Source organism: Leptonychotes weddellii, chromosome 9, assembly GCF_054177405.1.
Source record: "Leptonychotes weddellii isolate Sample4059 chromosome 9, ASM5417740v2, whole genome shotgun sequence".
In the NCBI taxonomy this organism is placed as follows: domain Eukaryota; kingdom Metazoa; phylum Chordata; class Mammalia; order Carnivora; family Phocidae; genus Leptonychotes; species Leptonychotes weddellii.
Window position 1 is genome coordinate 37,114,703 of NC_138377.1, and position 6,344 is coordinate 37,121,046.

The 6,344-nt window shown below is 39.0% G+C and overlaps 1 long non-coding RNA gene across 1 annotated transcript in view; it reads left to right on the plus strand.

Moving 5' to 3' along the window:
• The window catches only part of LOC145723256 (uncharacterized), a 62,505-nt gene extending 56,451 nt beyond the window's left edge, over positions 1-6,054 (plus strand). The window contains exon 3 of the long non-coding RNA XR_014148179.1: positions 5,475-6,054. This is a non-coding gene — a long non-coding RNA (uncharacterized LOC145723256). The remainder of the gene's footprint in view (positions 1-5,474) is intronic.
• The last annotated feature ends 290 nt before the right edge of the window (positions 6,055-6,344 follow it).

The window sequence follows — 6,344 nt, forward strand, 5'->3', positions numbered from 1 at the left end:
CTATAGTTTTCTGAGTACAGTTTCTTTGCCTCTTTGGTTAGATTTATTCCTAGATATCTTATGGTTTTGGGTGCAACTGTAAATGGGATTGACTCCTTAATTTCTCTTTCTTCTGTCTTGTTGTTGGTGTATAGAAATGCCACTGATTTCTGTGCATTGATTTTATATCCTGCCTGGAGGGGGAGACAAACCATGAGAGACTATGGATTCTGAGAAGCAAACTGAGGGTTCTAGAGGGGAGGGGGGAGGAGGATGGGTTAGCCTGGTGATGGGTATTAAAGAGGGCACGTATTGAATGGAGCACTGGGTGTTATATGCAAACAATGAATCATGGAACACTATGTCAAAAACTAATGATGTAATGTATAGTGATTAACATAATAAAATAAAATTAAAAACAACAACAACAACAACAAAACAGTTTCGCATTTGAATGCTCCATAAATTTGTTATCCAATTCCATAATTACAAACAGATAGTTTCCATTGTGTTTTGCTATTGCTGTAAGGACAACTCTTCGGAGGAATTTTGTACATTGGCACACAAATAAACAGGCACACTTATTCAATTACATCTATAAAATAAATTTCTTACTCCAGTGGTTTGAGTTCTAGATTATAGGCCTCTTTCCAAATCAATATGTAGATCCATTTTATCATTATCTTTATATTTCCTTCTATGGATAGTCCATTTTCTAAAAGCGGTTCCCTATTCATTATTATTACAAAACATGAAGAAATAAATATTCTCATGCATGCACTTAAGCACATTTATATGAATACTCATTCCCTTGTTTAATTAAACTTTAAAATTGAAATAAACCTTGGTATAAAAATTATCAGAGAAGCAGGGACGCCTGGGTGGCTCAGAAGCATATTAAATGAAAAGTATAAATTCCATCCTATCCTTTTCTTCCTACCTCCAGTTCAACTCCTTGGAGGTAAATCACAGACATTCTCTATTCATTTATTTCTCTTATGAATTTCCTCCACATATCCTGTATGTGCTAATGATGTTTCTGATCATAGAACATCCATGTTCTCTCTTTTGCAACTACACCCTGATTTTTAGGAATACCCACTCTTCCCCCACTAAATCTGCTTCAGCTACTCTGGCTTCTTTGTTGTTCTTCACACACATAAAAATGAATTAAAAATATTCCAGTTTCAGGGCCTTTGCATTTGCCACTGCCACTGCCTAGAAAGCTTATCCTTAGATTCCCACAGCTCTCCTCCTTAATCCTTGAGGTCTTTGCCCAAATTCTATCTTGCCAGTGAGGTATTCCCTAATTGTGCCATTTAAAATGGTAGCCCCCACCATAACAACATTTTTCTAGATATGTCTCCTGAGGCAAAGGAAACAAAAGCAAAAATAAACTATTGGGACTACATCAAAATTAAAAAGCTTCTGTACAGCAAAGGAAGCATCAACAAAACAAAAAGACAACCCACTGAATGGGAGAAGATATTTACAAATGACATATCCCATAAAGGGTTAGTATCCAAAGTATATAAAGAACTTCTACAACTCAACACCAGAAAACACAAAAAATCCATTTAACAAATGGGCAGAAGACACAAACAGACATTTCTCCAAAGAAGACATAAAGATGGCCAAGAGACACATGGAAAGATGCTCAACATCACTCATCATCAGGGAAAAGCAAATCAAAACCACAGTGAAATATCACCTCACACATGTCAAAATGGCTACAATAAAAAACAAAAGAAATAACAAGTTTCTTGTGGAGAAAAGAGAACCTTCTTGCACTGTTGGTGGGAATGAAAACTGGTGCAGCCACTGTGGAAAACAGTATGGAGATTACTCAAAAAATTAAAAATAGAATTACCATATGATCCAGTAATTCCACTACTGGGTATTTACCCAGAGAGTATGAAAATATATATATACAAAATGTATATTGTATCCTAGCATTACAATGCAGGTAACACTGTCAATTCAATAATGATCTGGCGCTAGGACATTTAAATACAGGGACACTGTGACCTCCTTCTACACTGTTTGGGTTAGTCCAGGTTTAAAGTCACTCATGTTCCCGAAGACCTGAACACCTCCACTGTTTCCCTGAGTGTTTGGGAGCCACATTCTAAGTTCAGACACTCAAGCGGCTGTCTCATTCCTAGTTCATAGCAACCAGGGATAAATTAGTAGAAGAGTCCTATTTGGTTCTTTGGGACTTAAGAGCAGAAGAAAAGGGGCACCTGGGTGTCTCAGTTGGTTAAGCGACTTCCTTCAGCTCAGGTTATGATCCCGCAGTCCTGGGATTGAGTCCCGCATCGGGCTCCCTGCTCAGCAGGGAATCTTCTTCTCCCTCTCACCCTATCCCCTCTTGTGCTCTCTCTCTCTCTGTCTCAAATAAATAAAATAAAATCTTAAAAAAAGAGAGAGAGAGAGAAGAAGAAAAGATCCACTCATATTTCTCACACACTAATTCCCGAAAACTTCTGGTCAAGACTCCATCTCCAAGTTTGTTCATTACCACATTTTCCATTCACTCAACAAACATTTTTTTAAAAAAATAAACACTAGAGGGAAGTCACCATAAAATGTGCCATGCAGATTCTTTCTGCCTGAAGACAATTATTACAACTAGTCATAAAGTCAAGTTATCTTGTGTCAGGCAGTCTGCACAGGAACTCAAATCCAAAATGATAGTCCAGGGGAATGATGCCATCTACATTATAGATGAGAAAACAGAAATCTACTTTACAGATGAGAAAACAGAGAAGATAGCTCTCCAAGGTCACAAACTACATAGTGACTGAGCCAGGACTCAAACCCAGTGCCGCCAAACTCCGAAGCCTGTGATTTTTGCAATACTTCATATTGTCTCTGGATATTATAATCTAGAGGGGGAAATATGAAGTTTGTCAGTAATACACGTTATATGGAAATTATTCAGTTGTGTCCAAGAAGCATTTCTGAGTATGTGAAACCCTGCTAGGTGTTTGAAAGAGGTCTAACTTGAATAAGGTAAAGTCTATCTATACCTTCTGCAGGGGACTGTGCATGAATACAGTACAAATAAATGCTGTAATTGAGTTAACAGCAGAGAACCTTCTGTCTACTTAGGATCAGAGAGGGTATCACAGATGATGTCAGGTATCCAAGTCTGGAAGGCTGAGGAGCATTTCAGCAAGTGGAGAAGGGTAGGAAGAGCATAGGTAAGGTGCAGAAGTCTGGCAGTACTGAGCATGAGTCTGAAGGGACAGGAGTTGAAGCAGCAAGCAGTCTGAAGGAGTGAATATAAAGAGTTTCCCTGACCACAGGATGGGTGGTCATTGCCATGAAAGGGATCAGCAGGAGACTGATAGAACAAGAAGGGTGAGCTGAATGAGGTCACAGCAAAGATGTAGCAGGTGGGGGGAGTGTGGGTGTAGAATGTGAATCGCAGGGTAGAGGAGCTGGGCACAGCCCATAGGAGGGACGTGGTAGTACGGGGGAGGCGACAGTATGTAGAACTAGCCATCCCCAAGGTTCCGGATGGAACTGTAGAGTGACAGGCTCGTTTAGACAGGCTCAAAATGTTCCTTCTCAGCCATCCAACTTACACTTTTGCATTGCAAAACTTTCAATCTAGCGGTACGATTACTTCAATTGCTTCGCTAAAGTGGGGGCCTAGTCTTGGGTGGTGGGGATGGTGGGGAGCAGCCTTGCCTTGGTAGTATGACTGGAGAGGACACCCCCCCAAATGTTGGGGTGTTAATGAAAAGTTCAAAAATTCAAAATCTTCCAGTGCAGTGTGTTATCCCAACAGATCAATGAAAGTGCACTTACGAAACATGGCCAAATTAGACACATTTGTAAATGCTCTCCTAAGTAATGGTTCCTGAAAGTATTCTTTTTCTTTTTCTAAATTGAGATATAACTGACATATAACATTGTTTTAGTTTTAGGTGTACACCAGAATTATTTGATTGCTCCTTCTTCACAGTATTTTATTGAAGACAGGGAGACCTAAGGAAGACTCAGTTCAACTCAGATGTCTTCTGTTTTAGTCCCAGTATTTACAGTTAGTTTAAACATGAAAATAGCAGGTCATAAAAGCATATGATTATTCTGGTGGAAATGGAAAGGAAAAGAGCTACTTAGGCGAGACCATACTGTTTCACTGTTCCTCTGAATTATTTACATTCAGTATGATTAAATTTATTATTTGACATTGGAAATGTATATTAATAACTGACTATGATATATTTAATTGTATAATATTGTATTAGGCTACATATTGGATGTTCTAAGCATATGGACTTTAACCATGCTTATTATTGTAATGAATTCTCATAGTTTTGAGCATCACACACAAAATGCATAATGTGCTTTCTTTTTAAAAATCCCACTGGGAGAGGTTCACCCAAGGGGTGGGGGTGCCACTGAGGTTCACCCTGTTCTTTAAAGTGGAAGAGTCTGTGAAGAGGCAGATTCGAGTGGGGAGCGCTGCTCCTTCCAAGTGGAGAAGGCCTGTCTCCAAGCCAGATCCCAGAGTCATAGGAAACACACACAGATTTCCCCTTTCTTAATATTAGAATCTGACCTCATTCAGTTAAGAGTCTCCTTCATCTTGCCAGCAATCATGCTCTTCCTCTCTGCCTCCCGCTTGCAGAGCCAAGGGGTAGAGGAATCGGGATGCAGAGTAGATACTCCTCCTCATATCACTACTGCTCGTACAAACACCACCACTTCTTCAACCACTTGCTAAGATGTCTTCGGCATTTCCTATTTGCTAGACCTCATTCCAAGGATTTAAATATATTAACTCATTTAATCTCTATAACAACCCTCCGGAGTAACTTCAGAAGAAGAATCCGAAACACAGCAAGGATATAGAAGTGGCCTATATTCATACCACTAATAACAGGTAGAGGGTGAATGATCTGACTTAATCCAGTTTATCAGACAATTAAAGCATCAACATTGTACACTTGGGATGTACTTCAAAATGTAACTCCATAGTAACATTTCCTCTACGGTCGTAATTGACGAGTCATTTGACGAACTTTGACCCTGCAATATTTCCCTATCTCCCCAAATAGCACAATTCATCATTTTTAAAAATTTTTTTAAAAGATTTTCTTTCTTTCTTTCTTTGTCAGAGAGAGAGAAACAGAGAGAGAGCACAAGCAGGGAGAGCGGCAGGCAGAGGGAGAAGCAGGCTCCCTGCTGAACAAGGAGCCCAATGTGGGTCTCAATCCCAGGACCCTGGGATCATGACCTGCGCCGAAGGCAGCCACTTAATTGACTGAGCCACCTAGGTGTCCCCATCATTTTTTTTGTTTGTTTTTAAATAAAGAAGTTAAAGTCAGGAGCAAAGTGGAGTTATTTTTTGTTGTCATGACTATTTAGGATTGGTCTCTTTTGCATAGCTGTTTAAAGGTAGGTTCATAAATAAAAGTGAGTTCACATTCTGTATCTGAGAATTTTGTTTTGCTTTGTTGTATTGGGTTTCTTTTTAGAGGACATTGAAGTGATGTGAATTCTCTGACCCCCATTCCACTATATGAAGAGGAGACAAACACCAAAGTCCAGAAGGGCACGCTTTCGCTTGCCTACATATTGTACCTTGTGCTTGGAGCAATGGTATTTCAAGACTTCGAGAAAGACTTTGAGGTACAGTGGTGCCAGTTGGCAGTTAATACAGAAATTGCTTTTCTGAAAAATTGTTCTAATCTGACTCAAGAAGATGTGGAACTCTTTGTGCAGATAAGAGATGAAGATATGGTTATTTTCAGATGCAGAGAAGGCTTTGAATGGGAAATTCTGTGAAATAACTTCCTTCATTGAGACTACCGATAGCTTACCCGAACAGGAAACTTCATTTTAGCTCTGAGCCAGACAGGGAAGAGTGGGAATAAGAAATCATGCAGACTAGAAAGAAGAAGGAAGGCAGCAGATGATAAGAAGGTGGAAGGAGGTGAAAGTCAGAGAAGGAACAGATTACAACCCAATCACTACGTGAGGATAAAAACTAAAAATATTCTGATTGAAATGATCCTTTTCATTATTTCAGATGAAGTGCAGACAGATGTTCTGAAAAGGAGATAAGAATTTGGCAGGAAATCTGGCTTATTTCCCTTCCACTTTTTCCAGAGATTGTCATGCTCTAAATTCTGGACACATTGTCCTTAAAATTTTCCCTATGCTACCTTTTGTGGTAGAGTAAATTTAATTTTAATGCAGGCATTCTGATTCCTCTTTTCCTTGAGCGTTTGTATAGTTTGTCTTTCCCAACTTTAATGTCATAAAGACATATTCTTCAACTTTCTTCTAAAAATTTTTAAAATTTTGTTTTACATTTAAATCATTAATTTTTAATTAGATTATTA